At 43.9% G+C, this 22,621-nt stretch overlaps 1 long non-coding RNA gene across 1 annotated transcript; it reads left to right on the top strand.

Annotated features, from left to right (window-relative positions):
• Nucleotides 1-98: 98 nt before the first annotated feature.
• On the top strand, nt 99-4,181 carry LOC117847788 (uncharacterized). The gene is made up of 2 exons (XR_004638713.2): nt 99-945; nt 3,596-4,181. It is a non-coding gene; the product is annotated as an uncharacterized lncRNA (long non-coding RNA).
• Nucleotides 4,182-22,621: the final 18,440 nt, after the last annotated feature.

Here is a 22,621-nt window from a genome sequence, read left to right as displayed (position 1 = left end):
AACCTTTTTTCTGTTTCTTTCTCCCGGACGCCACGCCCTTCCATTTTTGTGCCAGAACTACCGGGCCATCCGGTTCCCTCGGTTCGGCATGGTTTTTTCTCCCAAACGCTCTCGGTTCGCACGGTTTTGCGTAGGGATTTCCAGTTTTCTGTGATTTTACAACACAGAGGGAACGTGTTGGAGCCTGGGTCGGCGCACGTCCGCATCGACCGGGAGGAGCCCAACTAGCGGGCAGCTGTAAAGTTGATATTGCGGTCAGCGACGTATGGAAAACTTAGCAGAAACCTTAATTGCTTTAATATAAAGTAGAGATAGAGATTGGTTTGTGTCACGTACGGTTAAATGATGGGGACCGACAAAAGTAAAAAATTAAGTACATCCCCTCCGCCCCCGCCTGCACTGATACACTGCACTCTCCCCTCCTCCAGCTCATTTTCCCTCAGCTTGTCACTTGTGGATCCAATATACAGGGGACACTCCTTTATAAAAAAAAATATATACAAGGGACACTAGAACAAGCAAGAAGCTCCTTTGCTTCCTCTCTCTCTCTCTCTCTCTCTCTCTCTCTCTCTCTCTCTCTCTCAAAAAGGAGCTCCTTTGCTGCACATCATATCCAATCAATCCGATTAGGAGCTTCTCCAAGGATAGATGTGGGCATGTGGCCTGCCTCGGCGAAGGGCGAGGGCGGCGCACCTGCGCGGATGTTGTCGCCTGCCGCCTGATGCATTCCTTGAGCACGCGGCCGTGGTGGATCGGACGACGAGCACAGCCAGGCATGCAACTGCGTCGCTGGAGGTGGCGGCCGGGCTGTCGCTGCGCGTTCCGACGGGCCGGGCTTATGGAGCGTGCGGACCGGTGCGTGCGCGCGGTGCCGGGTTGCAGGCTTCTCGTCGGCGCTTCAGCGGAGGGGCCGGGCATCAGAGAACAGACGGCGGCGGCGTGAAGGTGAGCAAGCCCGTTTCCCATCCATAATAACCAACCCCTCGTCCCAGTCCAATCGGCTTTATGAGCATCTGTTGACTGCTATGATGCAACCGTACGCCCCCAGTGGCAAAGCTAGAGCGAATTGGAAGGGTGCGCTTACCTCGTGGGCTCGTGGGTGCATAGAGTGGGGTGTACATATTGTGAAAATTTGATCTTAATCACTATTATTCCAAAAAACAATTGATCAAATTTTCACCATGCACGCCATTAGCTCAACTCTATACACCCCTGGGTTTAAATCTATCATATGCATAATTTCCTTAACCCATGTTTCATTGCCCATGAACCAAAAAGGAAGATCGCCATAGTTGCAACTGGCGATGTCGAGTAATATATATATATATATATATATATATATATATATATATATATATATATATATACACACACACACACACACACACTACAGTATTACTATGTTGTGCACATATCCTAGAAACAGGAAACAGTTGCGGACGCAGGCATTTGAGATTGGGTGTGCATACAACTTAGTGAACCGAACAATTATCTCATGTATAAAAGATGGATGCCCATGAAAACGGAGGGTGCATGGTATTTGTTCTTTTTACGTCTCTAGTTAAAGATTTAAAATTTATCCCCTACAATCTTTGTGATGCCTACAATTAAAGAAATAAGCTACATCAAACTACCGAAGCAATTGTTTAATACACCAAGTCACCAAACATGAATGAATTGCATTGACTATGTACTAGAACTGATGACTTGATTGCCAATTTGCACTTCACACGAACAAGGTGCCGCATCCTTTGAATTTCATATGGCCGTAGCTGCTGCATGCCACTGTCGTGGGCTCTGCCCTTCCGGCATGTGTGCCTGTTGGGCCCGCGATGGCGTGGCCACTGGCCAGGGCTTCCATGCCCTGCTCCTTCATATCAGCGGAATTTTTTTATTTTTTATTTTAGTATTTTGCAAAAATATATAGTCGGATGAAAAATTGCAAAACTAGGTCCTCGTTGCCGGCTGGCCGGCGGCAAGGGTACATCCCTCCGCACCACACTTTCAAAAAATTATAACTAATTCATATTAACTTGGATGGAGATAAACTTTATATAAAACTTGTAGATCTCGACGAGATATACAACTTTGTAGTTAAAACTTTTTTCATTTGATGTCATATTGGTGCTCAAATAATCGACACAAGTTTCAGATCTAAAATTCAAATTTTAGATCTGAAACTTGTGTCGATTATTTCAGCAATTAAATGGCTCCAAATAAAAATAGTTTGCACTACAAAGTTGTAAATCTCGTCGAGGGCTACAATTTTCATATAAAGCTTATTTCTATCTGAGCTCGTATGAATTAGTTATAATTTTTTGAAAGTGTGCCGTCCAATTTCAGATCTAAAAATTGAATTTTAGATCTGAAACTTGTGTCGATTATTTGAGTACCAATATGATATCAAATGAAAAAAGTTTTAACTACAAAGTTGTAGATCTCGTCGAGATCTACAAGTTTTATATAAAGTTTATCTCCATCCAAGTTGATATGAATTAGTTATAATTTTTTAAAAATATGGTGCGGAGGGGTCTATCCCTTGTCGCCGGCTGGGTCAGCGATAAGGCCCTTCCGCTGACTTGGACGATAACCTAGTTTTGTGATTTTTTCATCCGACTATATATTTTTGCAAAATGCTAAAATAAAAAATATAAAAATAAAAAATTTCCATATCAGCGGCCGGCGAGCCAACGCGCCCTCTGGTTCCTCTACTCTTGCGCTCCTCCACCAAGCGTCGGTGGCCGGCCAAACTCTAGGTCTAGCCCCATCAGCATGAAGCGAATGAGAGTCAGGCTCTAGGCGTCGGGCTCTCGGGCTCTCGGGCTCTCGGCGCGTCAGGCGAGAGCCGGTTCATCGAAACGAAGGGGAAATTGGTGCTCAGGATAGTAGGCCGAGCAGGAGAGCACAACAGGTCGGCCCATGGGCCTATTTCTCCTGTCTGGACTCAAATATACATAACCTGACCCAAATACTAGTATACCTATATGTATAAACATACTAGCTGTAATTTTTTTTGCCAAAATTACTGGGTGTACACCCATGTACCTCTACTGCGTCCGCCCCTGCCTAGAAAGTCATTCTTTGATGGGACGGAGAGAGTAATTTAGTATATATTTAAAGCAGCGTGTTGGTGACATTGAGTGGACATAAAAGACAAGAGAGTAAATTAAGGCCGGATACTAAACCTTTAGAGAAGGAATAAATCCAAAAACAAAAGGGGTTGTCCTTTCACAAAAAGTCCAATTATACTATTTCTGCACGATCAATCCACCACGTAGTTTTACTCGAATCGCTTGTCACAAATTTACAGCGGTTTGGCTGCATACATTTTCAAATGCCATCCATATATGAGAATGGAGTCATAGTATAATTTATAGCTGCGCTGGCTAGCTTGGTGGTCGATGCTCTCCTACACTACCATTACCCCCTGCAATAAACATCACAGACAATGTTCAATTCCTTCAGCAACCTGTGTTCGTAGTATATATATAATTAATCTCGTATAAATGGATCAATACTCGCTCTGTGAGTTAATTAATCAATAGGATCAGTATATGCAAATATACTTTGTTTAAGCCGAATGACTATCCTGCAGTCTAGAGCTGCGAGCTGATCCTACGCTTACATTCGGAGCAGCAGCAGCCGCTGCCGGATACAGCATGGGAGCTGACGCCATTGCTGCCGGATACTGGTGATGGTGCACCAGTGGAAGCAAAGCTCCGAACGGGACCATCGCCGGAGGCGGTGCAAGGAGAACTTGGGCGTGCCCTCTCACCAGGACCCCCGGAGCAGCGGCGGCTGCTGCTGGTGTCATCAGCCCGGAAGCGGCGGCAGCCGGCGGCGCCGCCACGACGGGGTAAACCGCTGTTGGCTTCACGCCGCACCCAGACGACATCGCCTGCAAGTATCAAATCGATCATATATACAAGGAATACTGCTACACGAAGAATAAAGTGTGTATTAGACTCTGCTCATACCTGGATCTGTTGCTGCAGTGACTTGATGTACTGGATGGTCTGGTCCAGAGTTGAGACCTGGTTACTCTGAAATGACACAGATAACCGCAGAGGCATTATGCATGTCAGATAGATATCGGACTTTGATCATATATCTTGTGCGTGTGTGACAGTGTGATGAGTACACTTGCTCTGGCTTGCACTGAAAAAGAAATTCTTTTGTTATTCTGAGGGTATTATTTAGTATGTAGCTAGAATAACCTTGTCGCACCCTGGTACGAGCTGTTGCAGGGTCTTGAATTTCTCGTTTATCTTGCACCTTCGTCTCTGCGTATACGCAAAAATACACGGCAGGCTTCGTTGTAAGACATCGGCAAATCAACTAAGACAGAAGTACATGCTACCTCCGTTTTAAATTGTAGGTATTTTGTGTTTCAAATTGTAGGTGTTTTGTCTTTTTTAGATACACACCTAGATATAAATTATACTAGGAGAAACAATATTAGAAATTCCCAAGAGGCCCCCCACACGCACGTCCCAAGTCACAAGTCACACGATCCGCGGGTGAAATATGCGCGTGCGCGGTGCATAGGATTCGAACCTACAACCTCTTGCCTCACACGTAGCTTCCTTACATTTCACCTACACAACACATCTAAGTAGGAGATGCAATCCTTTTGTAGTAACTCGTTGGGGACCCTTTAGTCCCGGTTGGTAACACCAACCGGGACTAAAGTACCAACCCTTTTCCACGGACGAGCTTTTTTTATTGAGGATCACCTTTAATTCTGGTTGGTAACATCAACCAGGACTAAAGAGGTTTTAGTCTCGGGTCCAAAAATAACCAAGATTTTTGTTGAAGATGGAATGTCGTTTTTCTGCTAATGTTATGTCTCCGTATCACAACAAAATCTATATGAAAAATATCAAAACGACTAACATTATTTGGAACGGAACGGAGGGTACAAATAAAAAGAATACAACGTATCTATCGGTGATTATATTATACATGTGCGCGCGCGCTTCACTACCTTTTCTGTCAGGTTGTGGGTTTCTGCGTTGTGAGACTTCCTTGCCCCTCCCGTTATCTTCTTCCTCAGCCAGAAGCTTGCTGAGTCCTGTGAGACAAATCCACCGGTCAGAATAATACACTTGACTGATGAAATCACACATCTATTCAAATTATCATTAAAACAGAGTCTAGACCAATGACTGTTAATTATATATGATCATCTAACAGTCCAAACCAAATCAAATAGGAAACCAAGGAATAGTTAAATTCGAGAAAAGTAAGGAAAAAATATTGGAACCCATGTCAAACACAAATAATAAATATTTAAATCAAAAATAATTAAAATATATTAGTTTGATTCCATGGGTTGGGGAAAAATACCTAAATAAAGAAATGAGAATAGTAAATACAACTTAAACCAAATGATGTATTTAAATACATTAAATAAATAGTTTAATTCAAAGTTAAAAATAAGGAAAATTAGTAGTTCGGTTCCATTCAAAATAGGGAGCAAAATAGTTAATAAAAATTGTGAAAAAAGGTATTTTAGCTGAGGTACAGATTGAGGAGAAAAATGCACACATATAACCTGAACCCTCACGCATAGTAATATAATAAGGAAATCGTCGAGCCTATTATCACACATATACCCTAGGCATGTCCCACGAACATGATTAATATATACTGCTCAATATTAGACTATTAGCATGGGAAAGAACAAACAGTTACCATTGATCAAGCAATAATACAACCTGAGTCATGTCTTGAAATCTACACCATGCAAGTTACGGTTAGCTATTCTTTTACTGTCGGGCTGTTGACAGTTAGGTAGAATTCGTCAATCTTAAGTCCTTCAGAGGCACTAGGTGTGTGTGAGGGCGTTCATACGGAGTGTGCGTATGTCTATGGCGCCTGTATTAGAGTTTCGCAAAATAAATCAAGCCTACTAATCTCCTAAAATTTCTATTGGTCACAAAAGTTAAATTTGACTTAACAAAATTAGCTAATATGGTATCAATAGACACACGCGCACATACGTTCTTTTAGATATGATACACATGCATACGTACCTCGGCGCAGAACTTCTCTTCCGTCTTGTGAAGCTTGTGTTCCCTCTTGTGGTCCGCCGCTTGCTGATCATCCACCTTCTCTCTCTTGTCACCCGCCGCCTCCTTGACCGGGGCCGCTTGCTGATCGTCCACCGCCGCCGCATGGCCGGCAAGGTCGCCGGGGTGGCCGTCGTTGCCAGTGAAGACAAGCTCGTCGCCCCGGACAATCGTGTAAAGCCACGCCGCCATCTCGTGCTCCGAAGGCGGCGGCGCGGCCGACGACGACGGGAGGTGGCTGGGCTGCACATCGTCATCCATGCCGCTGCCGCCTCCAGCTCCTCCTTGCCGCACCAGATCAAAGAGATCACCACTGCGACAGATTCAAGAGACACATGCATTAGCACGTGTGGGAGGCGATCATGATCTTTTCTCTTCAAGCATGCACACGTAGTCACGTAGGCTATATATAGAAAAAGGATGTATTGTATTTTGGATCACGAGAGCAGCTAACGTACGAGGAGTGGCGATCGCCGAACATGCCGAGAAAGCCCTCGGCGCCGGCGCCGCCGGAACCGGGGCAATAGTAGTGGGCTAGGCCAGAACCTTGGCTGTTCATTGTCATCTCCATATCTGGTAACATCTACAACACTCAGCCAATGAGAGAGACTCTTGCTATACTTCCTAATCTGACGACGTGCTGCAGTGTTGTGTGATTGTGTCTGTGCACACCTATAATAAATAGTGAAGAGGAGAGAGAGAGTCAGAGAGAGAGAGAGAGTATTCAAGGACGGGGCATGCAGAGATAAGCACGGCGTACGTGGGGAGCGCTGATTGGGTGTGACCACGTGAGCGGAAGCGACCAGAGGGTCAGAGAGATCTTGGCGTTTGTGGGTGTCACCTGTGCTCCGTAAAGTAGCGGTAGTTTGAACTTTCCACGCTACAGACATCCATCAATGGAGGGAGGAAGCTTAGCTGAGTCACCATATGCATGCTGTAGGTTGAAGAAGATGACGATGGCTGCACGTACCTCTGAGTCCGTATAAAAAATGCCTAGCTCCTTCCAGGGTTTCGTCCTCGCCAAGTTTGTCCAATTTTGGTTGCAGCGTCGTTTTAATGGTGATAGGAAAGTAAGTGCTATTAGAGTGTCCACCTTTTTATTAGATTTTGTAAAGAAATAAAAAAAATATACGGTACAGGGAGAGATGGAAGACAAGCTAGGGAGATAAAGGGAGGGGCGAAGAATATTGCATGCAGAGATCGATAAGCACGGCGTGTGCATCGCTGATTGGCCGTGCACGTAAACTACGTAGCAGCAGTCTGAAGTTTCTATGGCTGCACAACACATTCACCTTTAATTCTGGTTGGTAACATCAACCAGGACTAAAGAGGTTTTAGTCTCGGGTCCAAAAATAACCAAGATTTTTGTTGAAGATGGAATGTCGTTTTTCTGCTAATGTTATGTCTCCGTATCACAACAAAATCTATATGAAAAATATCAAAACGACTAACATTATTTGGAACGGAACGGAGGGTACAAATAAAAAGAATACAACGTATCTATCGGTGATTATATTATACATGTGCGCGCGCGCTTCACTACCTTTTCTGTCAGGTTGTGGGTTTCTGCGTTGTGAGACTTCCTTGCCCCTCCCGTTATCTTCTTCCTCAGCCAGAAGCTTGCTGAGTCCTGTGAGACAAATCCACCGGTCAGAATAATACACTTGACTGATGAAATCACACATCTATTCAAATTATCATTAAAACAGAGTCTAGACCAATGACTGTTAATTATATATGATCATCTAACAGTCCAAACCAAATCAAATAGGAAACCAAGGAATAGTTAAATTCGAGAAAAGTAAGGAAAAAATATTGGAACCCATGTCAAACACAAATAATAAATATTTAAATCAAAAATAATTAAAATATATTAGTTTGATTCCATGGGTTGGGGAAAAATACCTAAATAAAGAAATGAGAATAGTAAATACAACTTAAACCAAATGATGTATTTAAATACATTAAATAAATAGTTTAATTCAAAGTTAAAAATAAGGAAAATTAGTAGTTCGGTTCCATTCAAAATAGGGAGCAAAATAGTTAATAAAAATTGTGAAAAAAGGTATTTTAGCTGAGGTACAGATTGAGGAGAAAAATGCACACATATAACCTGAACCCTCACGCATAGTAATATAATAAGGAAATCGTCGAGCCTATTATCACACATATACCCTAGGCATGTCCCACGAACATGATTAATATATACTGCTCAATATTAGACTATTAGCATGGGAAAGAACAAACAGTTACCATTGATCAAGCAATAATACAACCTGAGTCATGTCTTGAAATCTACACCATGCAAGTTACGGTTAGCTATTCTTTTACTGTCGGGCTGTTGACAGTTAGGTAGAATTCGTCAATCTTAAGATATGATCGTCTCAGTCCTTCAGAGGCACTAGGTGTGTGTGAGGGCGTTCATACGGAGTGTGCGTATGTCTATGGCGCCTGTATTAGAGTTTCGCAAAATAAATCAAGCCTACTAATCTCCTAAAATTTCTATTGGTCACAAAAGTTAAATTTGACTTAACAAAATTAGCTAATATGGTATCAATAGACACACGCGCACATACGTTCTTTTAGATATGATACACATGCATACGTACCTCGGCGCAGAACTTCTCTTCCGTCTTGTGAAGCTTGTGTTCCCTCTTGTGGTCCGCCGCTTGCTGATCATCCACCTTCTCTCTCTTGTCACCCGCCGCCTCCTTGACCGGGGCCGCTTGCTGATCGTCCACCGCCGCCGCATGGCCGGCAAGGTCGCCGGGGTGGCCGTCGTTGCCAGTGAAGACAAGCTCGTCGCCCCGGACAATCGTGTAAAGCCACGCCGCCATCTCGTGCTCCGAAGGCGGCGGCGCGGCCGACGACGACGGGAGGTGGCTGGGCTGCACATCGTCATCCATGCCGCTGCCGCCTCCAGCTCCTCCTTGCCGCACCAGATCAAAGAGATCACCACTGCGACAGATTCAAGAGACACATGCATTAGCACGTGTGGGAGGCGATCATGATCTTTTCTCTTCAAGCATGCACACGTAGTCACGTAGGCTATATATAGAAAAAGGATGTATTGTATTTTGGATCACGAGAGCAGCTAACGTACGAGGAGTGGCGATCGCCGAACATGCCGAGAAAGCCCTCGGCGCCGGCGCCGCCGGAACCGGGGCAATAGTAGTGGGCTAGGCCAGAACCTTGGCTGTTCATTGTCATCTCCATATCTGGTAACATCTACAACACTCAGCCAATGAGAGAGACTCTTGCTATACTTCCTAATCTGACGACGTGCTGCAGTGTTGTGTGATTGTGTCTGTGCACACCTATAATAAATAGTGAAGAGGAGAGAGAGAGTCAGAGAGAGAGAGAGAGTATTCAAGGACGGGGCATGCAGAGATAAGCACGGCGTACGTGGGGAGCGCTGATTGGGTGTGACCACGTGAGCGGAAGCGACCAGAGGGTCAGAGAGATCTTGGCGTTTGTGGGTGTCACCTGTGCTCCGTAAAGTAGCGGTAGTTTGAACTTTCCACGCTACAGACATCCATCAATGGAGGGAGGAAGCTTAGCTGAGTCACCATATGCATGCTGTAGGTTGAAGAAGATGACGATGGCTGCACGTACCTCTGAGTCCGTATAAAAAATGCCTAGCTCCTTCCAGGGTTTCGTCCTCGCCAAGTTTGTCCAATTTTGGTTGCAGCGTCGTTTTAATGGTGATAGGAAAGTAAGTGCTATTAGAGTGTCCACCTTTTTATTAGATTTTGTAAAGAAATAAAAAAAATATACGGTACAGGGAGAGATGGAAGACAAGCTAGGGAGATAAAGGGAGGGGCGAAGAATATTGCATGCAGAGATCGATAAGCACGGCGTGTGCATCGCTGATTGGCCGTGCACGTAAACTACGTAGCAGCAGTCTGAAGTTTCTATGGCTGCACAACACATTCACCTTTAATTCTGGTTGGTAACATCAACCAGGACTAAAGAGGTTTTAGTCTCGGGTCCAAAAATAACCAAGATTTTTGTTGAAGATGGAATGTCGTTTTTCTGCTAATGTTATGTCTCCGTATCACAACAAAATCTATATGAAAAATATCAAAACGACTAACATTATTTGGAACGGAACGGAGGGTACAAATAAAAAGAATACAACGTATCTATCGGTGATTATATTATACATGTGCGCGCGCGCTTCACTACCTTTTCTGTCAGGTTGTGGGTTTCTGCGTTGTGAGACTTCCTTGCCCCTCCCGTTATCTTCTTCCTCAGCCAGAAGCTTGCTGAGTCCTGTGAGACAAATCCACCGGTCAGAATAATACACTTGACTGATGAAATCACACATCTATTCAAATTATCATTAAAACAGAGTCTAGACCAATGACTGTTAATTATATATGATCATCTAACAGTCCAAACCAAATCAAATAGGAAACCAAGGAATAGTTAAATTCGAGAAAAGTAAGGAAAAAATATTGGAACCCATGTCAAACACAAATAATAAATATTTAAATCAAAAATAATTAAAATATATTAGTTTGATTCCATGGGTTGGGGAAAAATACCTAAATAAAGAAATGAGAATAGTAAATACAACTTAAACCAAATGATGTATTTAAATACATTAAATAAATAGTTTAATTCAAAGTTAAAAATAAGGAAAATTAGTAGTTCGGTTCCATTCAAAATAGGGAGCAAAATAGTTAATAAAAATTGTGAAAAAAGGTATTTTAGCTGAGGTACAGATTGAGGAGAAAAATGCACACATATAACCTGAACCCTCACGCATAGTAATATAATAAGGAAATCGTCGAGCCTATTATCACACATATACCCTAGGCATGTCCCACGAACATGATTAATATATACTGCTCAATATTAGACTATTAGCATGGGAAAGAACAAACAGTTACCATTGATCAAGCAATAATACAACCTGAGTCATGTCTTGAAATCTACACCATGCAAGTTACGGTTAGCTATTCTTTTACTGTCGGGCTGTTGACAGTTAGGTAGAATTCGTCAATCTTAAGATATGATCGTCTCAGTCCTTCAGAGGCACTAGGTGTGTGTGAGGGCGTTCATACGGAGTGTGCGTATGTCTATGGCGCCTGTATTAGAGTTTCGCAAAATAAATCAAGCCTACTAATCTCCTAAAATTTCTATTGGTCACAAAAGTTAAATTTGACTTAACAAAATTAGCTAATATGGTATCAATAGACACACGCGCACATACGTTCTTTTAGATATGATACACATGCATACGTACCTCGGCGCAGAACTTCTCTTCCGTCTTGTGAAGCTTGTGTTCCCTCTTGTGGTCCGCCGCTTGCTGATCATCCACCTTCTCTCTCTTGTCACCCGCCGCCTCCTTGACCGGGGCCGCTTGCTGATCGTCCACCGCCGCCGCATGGCCGGCAAGGTCGCCGGGGTGGCCGTCGTTGCCAGTGAAGACAAGCTCGTCGCCCCGGACAATCGTGTAAAGCCACGCCGCCATCTCGTGCTCCGAAGGCGGCGGCGCGGCCGACGACGACGGGAGGTGGCTGGGCTGCACATCGTCATCCATGCCGCTGCCGCCTCCAGCTCCTCCTTGCCGCACCAGATCAAAGAGATCACCACTGCGACAGATTCAAGAGACACATGCATTAGCACGTGTGGGAGGCGATCATGATCTTTTCTCTTCAAGCATGCACACGTAGTCACGTAGGCTATATATAGAAAAAGGATGTATTGTATTTTGGATCACGAGAGCAGCTAACGTACGAGGAGTGGCGATCGCCGAACATGCCGAGAAAGCCCTCGGCGCCGGCGCCGCCGGAACCGGGGCAATAGTAGTGGGCTAGGCCAGAACCTTGGCTGTTCATTGTCATCTCCATATCTGGTAACATCTACAACACTCAGCCAATGAGAGAGACTCTTGCTATACTTCCTAATCTGACGACGTGCTGCAGTGTTGTGTGATTGTGTCTGTGCACACCTATAATAAATAGTGAAGAGGAGAGAGAGAGTCAGAGAGAGAGAGAGAGTATTCAAGGACGGGGCATGCAGAGATAAGCACGGCGTACGTGGGGAGCGCTGATTGGGTGTGACCACGTGAGCGGAAGCGACCAGAGGGTCAGAGAGATCTTGGCGTTTGTGGGTGTCACCTGTGCTCCGTAAAGTAGCGGTAGTTTGAACTTTCCACGCTACAGACATCCATCAATGGAGGGAGGAAGCTTAGCTGAGTCACCATATGCATGCTGTAGGTTGAAGAAGATGACGATGGCTGCACGTACCTCTGAGTCCGTATAAAAAATGCCTAGCTCCTTCCAGGGTTTCGTCCTCGCCAAGTTTGTCCAATTTTGGTTGCAGCGTCGTTTTAATGGTGATAGGAAAGTAAGTGCTATTAGAGTGTCCACCTTTTTATTAGATTTTGTAAAGAAATAAAAAAATATACGGTACAGGGAGAGATGGAAGACAAGCTAGGGAGATAAAGGGAGGGGCGAAGAATATTGCATGCAGAGATCGATAAGCACGGCGTGTGCATCGCTGATTGGCCGTGCACGTAAACTACGTAGCAGCAGTCTGAAGTTTCTATGGCTGCACAACACATTCACCTTTAATTCTGGTTGGTAACATCAACCAGGACTAAAGAGGTTTTAGTCTCGGGTCCAAAAATAACCAAGATTTTTGTTGAAGATGGAATGTCGTTTTTCTGCTAATGTTATGTCTCCGTATCACAACAAAATCTATATGAAAAATATCAAAACGACTAACATTATTTGGAACGGAACGGAGGGTACAAATAAAAAGAATACAACGTATCTATCGGTGATTATATTATACATGTGCGCGCGCGCTTCACTACCTTTTCTGTCAGGTTGTGGGTTTCTGCGTTGTGAGACTTCCTTGCCCCTCCCGTTATCTTCTTCCTCAGCCAGAAGCTTGCTGAGTCCTGTGAGACAAATCCACCGGTCAGAATAATACACTTGACTGATGAAATCACACATCTATTCAAATTATCATTAAAACAGAGTCTAGACCAATGACTGTTAATTATATATGATCATCTAACAGTCCAAACCAAATCAAATAGGAAACCAAGGAATAGTTAAATTCGAGAAAAGTAAGGAAAAAATATTGGAACCCATGTCAAACACAAATAATAAATATTTAAATCAAAAATAATTAAAATATATTAGTTTGATTCCATGGGTTGGGGAAAAATACCTAAATAAAGAAATGAGAATAGTAAATACAACTTAAACCAAATGATGTATTTAAATACATTAAATAAATAGTTTAATTCAAAGTTAAAAATAAGGAAAATTAGTAGTTCGGTTCCATTCAAAATAGGGAGCAAAATAGTTAATAAAAATTGTGAAAAAAGGTATTTTAGCTGAGGTACAGATTGAGGAGAAAAATGCACACATATAACCTGAACCCTCACGCATAGTAATATAATAAGGAAATCGTCGAGCCTATTATCACACATATACCCTAGGCATGTCCCACGAACATGATTAATATATACTGCTCAATATTAGACTATTAGCATGGGAAAGAACAAACAGTTACCATTGATCAAGCAATAATACAACCTGAGTCATGTCTTGAAATCTACACCATGCAAGTTACGGTTAGCTATTCTTTTACTGTCGGGCTGTTGACAGTTAGGTAGAATTCGTCAATCTTAAGATATGATCGTCTCAGTCCTTCAGAGGCACTAGGTGTGTGTGAGGGCGTTCATACGGAGTGTGCGTATGTCTATGGCGCCTGTATTAGAGTTTCGCAAAATAAATCAAGCCTACTAATCTCCTAAAATTTCTATTGGTCACAAAAGTTAAATTTGACTTAACAAAATTAGCTAATATGGTATCAATAGACACACGCGCACATACGTTCTTTTAGATATGATACACATGCATACGTACCTCGGCGCAGAACTTCTCTTCCGTCTTGTGAAGCTTGTGTTCCCTCTTGTGGTCCGCCGCTTGCTGATCATCCACCTTCTCTCTCTTGTCACCCGCCGCCTCCTTGACCGGGGCCGCTTGCTGATCGTCCACCGCCGCCGCATGGCCGGCAAGGTCGCCGGGGTGGCCGTCGTTGCCAGTGAAGACAAGCTCGTCGCCCCGGACAATCGTGTAAAGCCACGCCGCCATCTCGTGCTCCGAAGGCGGCGGCGCGGCCGACGACGACGGGAGGTGGCTGGGCTGCACATCGTCATCCATGCCGCTGCCGCCTCCAGCTCCTCCTTGCCGCACCAGATCAAAGAGATCACCACTGCGACAGATTCAAGAGACACATGCATTAGCACGTGTGGGAGGCGATCATGATCTTTTCTCTTCAAGCATGCACACGTAGTCACGTAGGCTATATATAGAAAAAGGATGTATTGTATTTTGGATCACGAGAGCAGCTAACGTACGAGGAGTGGCGATCGCCGAACATGCCGAGAAAGCCCTCGGCGCCGGCGCCGCCGGAACCGGGGCAATAGTAGTGGGCTAGGCCAGAACCTTGGCTGTTCATTGTCATCTCCATATCTGGTAACATCTACAACACTCAGCCAATGAGAGAGACTCTTGCTATACTTCCTAATCTGACGACGTGCTGCAGTGTTGTGTGATTGTGTCTGTGCACACCTATAATAAATAGTGAAGAGGAGAGAGAGAGTCAGAGAGAGAGAGAGAGAGTATTCAAGGACGGGGCATGCAGAGATAAGCACGGCGTACGTGGGGAGCGCTGATTGGGTGTGACCACGTGAGCGGAAGCGACCAGAGGGTCAGAGAGATCTTGGCGTTTGTGGGTGTCACCTGTGCTCCGTAAAGTAGCGGTAGTTTGAACTTTCCACGCTACAGACATCCATCAATGGAGGGAGGAAGCTTAGCTGAGTCACCATATGCATGCTGTAGGTTGAAGAAGATGACGATGGCTGCACGTACCTCTGAGTCCGTATAAAAAATGCCTAGCTCCTTCCAGGGTTTCGTCCTCGCCAAGTTTGTCCAATTTTGGTTGCAGCGTCGTTTTAATGGTGATAGGAAAGTAAGTGCTATTAGAGTGTCCACCTTTTTATTAGATTTTGTAAAGAAATAAAAAAAATATACGGTACAGGGAGAGATGGAAGACAAGCTAGGGAGATAAAGGGAGGGGCGAAGAATATTGCATGCAGAGATCGATAAGCACGGCGTGTGCATCGCTGATTGGCCGTGCACGTAAACTACGTAGCAGCAGTCTGAAGTTTCTATGGCTGCACAACACATTCACCTTTAATTCTGGTTGGTAACATCAACCAGGACTAAAGAGGTTTTAGTCTCGGGTCCAAAAATAACCAAGATTTTTATTGAAGATGGAATGTCGTTTTTCTGCTAATGTTATGTCTCCGTATCACAACAAAATCTATATGAAAAATATCAAAACGACTAACATTATTTGGAACGGAACGGAGGGTACAAATAAAAAGAATACAACGTATCTATCGGTGATTATATTATACATGTGCGCGCGCGCTTCACTACCTTTTCTGTCAGGTTGTGGGTTTCTGCGTTGTGAGACTTCCTTGCCCCTCCCGTTATCTTCTTCCTCAGCCAGAAGCTTGCTGAGTCCTGTGAGACAAATCCACCGGTCAGAATAATACACTTGACTGATGAAATCACACATCTATTCAAATTATCATTAAAACAGAGTCTAGACCAATGACTGTTAATTATATATGATCATCTAACAGTCCAAACCAAATCAAATAGGAAACCAAGGAATAGTTAAATTCGAGAAAAGTAAGGAAAAAATATTGGAACCCATGTCAAACACAAATAATAAATATTTAAATCAAAAATAATTAAAATATATTAGTTTGATTCCATGGGTTGGGGAAAAATACCTAAATAAAGAAATGAGAATAGTAAATACAACTTAAACCAAATGATGTATTTAAATACATTAAATAAATAGTTTAATTCAAAGTTAAAAATAAGGAAAATTAGTAGTTCGGTTCCATTCAAAATAGGGAGCAAAATAGTTAATAAAAATTGTGAAAAAAGGTATTTTAGCTGAGGTACAGATTGAGGAGAAAAATGCACACATATAACCTGAACCCTCACGCATAGTAATATAATAAGGAAATCGTCGAGCCTATTATCACACATATACCCTAGGCATGTCCCACGAACATGATTAATATATACTGCTCAATATTAGACTATTAGCATGGGAAAGAACAAACAGTTACCATTGATCAAGCAATAATACAACCTGAGTCATGTCTTGAAATCTACACCATGCAAGTTACGGTTAGCTATTCTTTTACTGTCGGGCTGTTGACAGTTAGGTAGAATTCGTCAATCTTAAGATATGATCGTCTCAGTCCTTCAGAGGCACTAGGTGTGTGTGAGGGCGTTCATACGGAGTGTGCGTATGTCTATGGCGCCTGTATTAGAGTTTCGCAAAATAAATCAAGCCTACTAATCTCCTAAAATTTCTATTGGTCACAAAAGTTAAATTTGACTTAACAAAATTAGCTAATATGGTATCAATAGACACACGCGCACATACGTTCTTTTAGATATGATACACATGCATACGTACCTCGGCGCAGAACTTCTCTTCCGTCTTGTGAAGCTTGTGTTCCCTCTTGTGGTCCGCCGCTTGCTGATCATCCACCTTCTCTCTCTTGTCACCCGCCGCCTCCTTGACCGGGGCCGCTTGCTGATCGTCCACCGCCGCCGCATGGCCGGCAAGGTCGCCGGGGTGGCCGTCGTTGCCAGTGAAGACAAGCTCGTCGCCCCGGACAATCGTGTAAAGCCACGCCGCCATCTCGTGCTCCGAAGGCGGCGGCGCGGCCGACGACGACGGGAGGTGGCTGGGCTGCACATCGTCATCCATGCCGCTGCCGCCTCCAGCTCCTCCTTGCCGCACCAGATCAAAGAGATCACCACTGCGACAGATTCAAGAGACACATGCATTAGCACGTGTGGGAGGCGATCATGATCTTTTCTCTTCAAGCATGCACACGTAGTCACGTAGGCTATATATAGAAAAAGGATGTATTGTATTTTGGATCACGAGAGCAGCTAACGTACGAGGAGTGGCGATCGCCGAACATGCCGAGAAAGCCCTCGGCGCCGGCGCCGCCGGAACCGGGGCAATAGTAGTGGGCTAGGCCAGAACCTTGGCTGTTCATTGTCATCTCCATATCTGGTAACATCTACAACACTCAGCCAATGAGAGAGACTCTTGCTATACTTCCTAATCTGACGACGTGCTGCAGTGTTGTGTGATTGTGTCTGTGCACACCTATAATAAATAGTGAAGAGGAGAGAGAGAGTCAGAGAGAGAGAGAGAGTATTCAAGGACGGGGCATGCAGAGATAAGCACGGCGTACGTGGGGAGCGCTGATTGGGTGTGACCACGTGAGCGGAAGCGACCAGAGGGTCAGAGAGATCTTGGCGTTTGTGGGTGTCACCTGTGCTCCGTAAAGTAGCGGTAGTTTGAACTTTCCACGCTACAGACATCCATCAATGGAGGGAGGAAGCTTAGCTGAGTCACCATATGCATGCTGTAGGTTGAAGAAGATGACGATGGCTGCACGTACCTCTGAGTCCGTATAAAAAATGCCTAGCTCCTTCCAGGGTTTCGTCCTCGCCAAGTTTGTCCAATTTTGGTTGCAGCGTCGTTTTAATGGTGATAGGAAAGTAAGTGCTATTAGAGTGTCCACCTTTTTATTAGATTTTGTAAAGAAATAAAAAAAATATACGGTACAGGGAGAGATGGAAGACAAGCTAGGGAGATAAAGGGAGGGGCGAAGAATATTGCATGCAGAGATCGATAAGCACGGCGTGTGCATCGCTGATTGGCCGTGCACGTAAACTACGTAGCAGCAGTCTGAAGTTTCTATGGCTGCACAACACATTCACCTTTAATTCTGGTTGGTAACATCAACCAGGACTAAAGAGGTTTTAGTCTCGGGTCCAAAAATAACCAAGATTTTTGTTGAAGATGGAATGTCGTTTTTCTGCTAATGTTATGTCTCCGTATCACAACAAAATCTATATGAAAAATATCAAAACGACTAACATTATTTGGAACGGAACGGAGGGTACAAATAAAAAGAATACAACGTATCTATCGGTGATTATATTATACATGTGCGCGCGCGCTTCACTACCTTTTCTGTCAGGTTGTGGGTTTCTGCGTTGTGAGACTTCCTTGCCCCTCCCGTTATCTTCTTCCTCAGCCAGAAGCTTGCTGAGTCCTGTGAGACAAATCCACCGGTCAGAATAATACACTTGACTGATGAAATCACACATCTATTCAAATTATCATTAAAACAGAGTCTAGACCAATGACTGTTAATTATATATGATCATCTAACAGTCCAAACCAAATCAAATAGGAAACCAAGGAATAGTTAAATTCGAGAAAAGTAAGGAAAAAATATTGGAACCCATGTCAAACACAAATAATAAATATTTAAATCAAAAATAATTAAAATATATTAGTTTGATTCCATGGGTTGGGGAAAAATACCTAAATAAAGAAATGAGAATAGTAAATACAACTTAAACCAAATGATGTATTTAAATACATTAAATAAATAGTTTAATTCAAAGTTAAAAATAAGGAAAATTAGTAGTTCGGTTCCATTCAAAATAGGGAGCAAAATAGTTAATAAAAATTGTGAAAAAAGGTATTTTAGCTGAGGTACAGATTGAGGAGAAAAATGCACACATATAACCTGAACCCTCACGCATAGTAATATAATAAGGAAATCGTCGAGCCTATTATCACACATATACCCTAGGCATGTCCCACGAACATGATTAATATATACTGCTCAATATTAGACTATTAGCATGGGAAAGAACAAACAGTTACCATTGATCAAGCAATAATACAACCTGAGTCATGTCTTGAAATCTACACCATGCAAGTTACGGTTAGCTATTCTTTTACTGTCGGGCTGTTGACAGTTAGGTAGAATTCGTCAATCTTAAGATATGATCGTCTCAGTCCTTCAGAGGCACTAGGTGTGTGTGAGGGCGTTCATACGGAGTGTGCGTATGTCTATGGCGCCTGTATTAGAGTTTCGCAAAATAAATCAAGCCTACTAATCTCCTAAAATTTCTATTGGTCACAAAAGTTAAATTTGACTTAACAAAATTAGCTAATATGGTATCAATAGACACACGCGCACATACGTTCTTTTAGATATGATACACATGCATACGTACCTCGGCGCAGAACTTCTCTTCCGTCTTGTGAAGCTTGTGTTCCCTCTTGTGGTCCGCCGCTTGCTGATCATCCACCTTCTCTCTCTTGTCACCCGCCGCCTCCTTGACCGGGGCCGCTTGCTGATCGTCCACCGCCGCCGCATGGCCGGCAAGGTCGCCGGGGTGGCCGTCGTTGCCAGTGAAGACAAGCTCGTCGCCCCGGACAATCGTGTAAAGCCACGCCGCCATCTCGTGCTCCGAAGGCGGCGGCGCGGCCGACGACGACGGGAGGTGGCTGGGCTGCACATCGTCATCCATGCCGCTGCCGCCTCCAGCTCCTCCTTGCCGCACCAGATCAAAGAGATCACCACTGCGACAGATTCAAGAGACACATGCATTAGCACGTGTGGGAGGCGATCATGATCTTTTCTCTTCAAGCATGCACACGTAGTCACGTAGGCTATATATAGAAAAAGGATGTATTGTATTTTGGATCACGAGAGCAGCTAACGTACGAGGAGTGGCGATCGCCGAACATGCCGAGAAAGCCCTCGGCGCCGGCGCCGCCGGAACCGGGGCAATAGTAGTGGGCTAGGCCAGAACCTTGGCTGTTCATTGTCATCTCCATATCTGGTAACATCTACAACACTCAGCCAATGAGAGAGACTCTTGCTATACTTCCTAATCTGACGACGTGCTGCAGTGTTGTGTGATTGTGTCTGTGCACACCTATAATAAATAGTGAAGAGGAGAGAGAGAGTCAGAGAGAGAGAGAGAGAGTATTCAAGGACGGGGCATGCAGAGATAAGCACGGCGTACGTGGGGAGCGCTGATTGGGTGTGACCACGTGAGCGGAAGCGACCAGAGGGTCAGAGAGATCTTGGCGTTTGTGGGTGTCACCTGTGCTCCGTAAAGTAGCGGTAGTTTGAACTTTCCACGCTACAGACATCCATCAATGGAGGGAGGAAGCTTAGCTGAGTCACCATATGCATGCTGTAGGTTGAAGAAGATGACGATGGCTGCACGTACCTCTGAGTCCGTATAAAAAATGCCTAGCTCCTTCCAGGGTTTCGTCCTCGCCAAGTTTGTCCAATTTTGGTTGCAGCGTCGTTTTAATGGTGATAGGAAAGTAAGTGCTATTAGAGTGTCCACCTTTTTATTAGATTTTGTAAAGAAATAAAAAAAATATACGGTACAGGGAGAGATGGAAGACAAGCTAGGGAGATAAAGGGAGGGGCGAAGAATATTGCATGCAGAGATCGATAAGCACGGCGTGTGCATCGCTGATTGGCCGTGCACGTAAACTACGTAGCAGCAGTCTGAAGTTTCTATGGCTGCACAACACATTCACCTTTAATTCTGGTTGGTAACATCAACCAGGACTAAAGAGGTTTTAGTCTCGGGTCCAAAAATAACCAAGATTTTTGTTGAAGATGGAATGTCGTTTTTCTGCTAATGTTATGTCTCCGTATCACAACAAAATCTATATGAAAAATATCAAAACGACTAACATTATTTGGAACGGAACGGAGGGTACAAATAAAAAGAATACAACGTATCTATCGGTGATTATATTATACATGTGCGCGCGCGCTTCACTACCTTTTCTGTCAGGTTGTGGGTTTCTGCGTTGTGAGACTTCCTTGCCCCTCCCGTTATCTTCTTCCTCAGCCAGAAGCTTGCTGAGTCCTGTGAGACAAATCCACCGGTCAGAATAATACACTTGACTGATGAAATCACACATCTATTCAAATTATCATTAAAACAGAGTCTAGACCAATGACTGTTAATTATATATGATCATCTAACAGTCCAAACCAAATCAAATAGGAAACCAAGGAATAGTTAAATTCGAGAAAAGTAAGGAAAAAATATTGGAACCCATGTCAAACACAAATAATAAATATTTAAATCAAAAATAATTAAAATATATTAGTTTGATTCCATGGGTTGGGGAAAAATACCTAAATAAAGAAATGAGAATAGTAAATACAACTTAAACCAAATGATGTATTTAAATACATTAAATAAATAGTTTAATTCAAAGTTAAAAATAAGGAAAATTAGTAGTTCGGTTCCATTCAAAATAGGGAGCAAAATAGTTAATAAAAATTGTGAAAAAAGGTATTTTAGCTGAGGTACAGATTGAGGAGAAAAATGCACACATATAACCTGAACCCTCACGCATAGTAATATAATAAGGAAATCGTCGAGCCTATTATCACACATATACCCTAGGCATGTCCCACGAACATGATTAATATATACTGCTCAATATTAGACTATTAGCATGGGAAAGAACAAACAGTTACCATTGATCAAGCAATAATACAACCTGAGTCATGTCTTGAAATCTACACCATGCAAGTTACGGTTAGCTATTCTTTTACTGTCGGGCTGTTGACAGTTAGGTAGAATTCGTCAATCTTAAGATATGATCGTCTCAGTCCTTCAGAGGCACTAGGTGTGTGTGAGGGCGTTCATACGGAGTGTGCGTATGTCTATGGCGCCTGTATTAGAGTTTCGCAAAATAAATCAAGCCTACTAATCTCCTAAAATTTCTATTGGTCACAAAAGTTAAATTTGACTTAACAAAATTAGCTAATATGGTATCAATAGACACACGCGCACATACGTTCTTTTAGATATGATACACATGCATACGTACCTCGGCGCAGAACTTCTCTTCCGTCTTGTGAAGCTTGTGTTCCCTCTTGTGGTCCGCCGCTTGCTGATCATCCACCTTCTCTCTCTTGTCACCCGCCGCCTCCTTGACCGGGGCCGCTTGCTGATCGTCCACCGCCGCCGCATGGCCGGCAAGGTCGCCGGGGTGGCCGTCGTTGCCAGTGAAGACAAGCTCGTCGCCCCGGACAATCGTGTAAAGCCACGCCGCCATCTCGTGCTCCGAAGGCGGCGGCGCGGCCGACGACGACGGGAGGTGGCTGGGCTGCACATCGTCATCCATGCCGCTGCCGCCTCCAGCTCCTCCTTGCCGCACCAGATCAAAGAGATCACCACTGCGACAGATTCAAGAGACACATGCATTAGCACGTGTGGGAGGCGATCATGATCTTTTCTCTTCAAGCATGCACACGTAGTCACGTAGGCTATATATAGAAAAAGGATGTATTGTATTTTGGATCACGAGAGCAGCTAACGTACGAGGAGTGGCGATCGCCGAACATGCCGAGAAAGCCCTCGGCGCCGGCGCCGCCGGAACCGGGGCAATAGTAGTGGGCTAGGCCAGAACCTTGGCTGTTCATTGTCATCTCCATATCTGGTAACATCTACAACACTCAGCCAATGAGAGAGACTCTTGCTATACTTCCTAATCTGACGACGTGCTGCAGTGTTGTGTGATTGTGTCTGTGCACACCT

The sequence above is a fragment of the Setaria viridis genome, chromosome 3 (genome assembly GCF_005286985.2).
Source record: "Setaria viridis chromosome 3, Setaria_viridis_v4.0, whole genome shotgun sequence".
Classification (NCBI taxonomy): Eukaryota; Viridiplantae; Streptophyta; class Magnoliopsida; order Poales; family Poaceae; genus Setaria; species Setaria viridis.
This window is presented reverse-complemented; position numbering and strand designations above follow the sequence as displayed.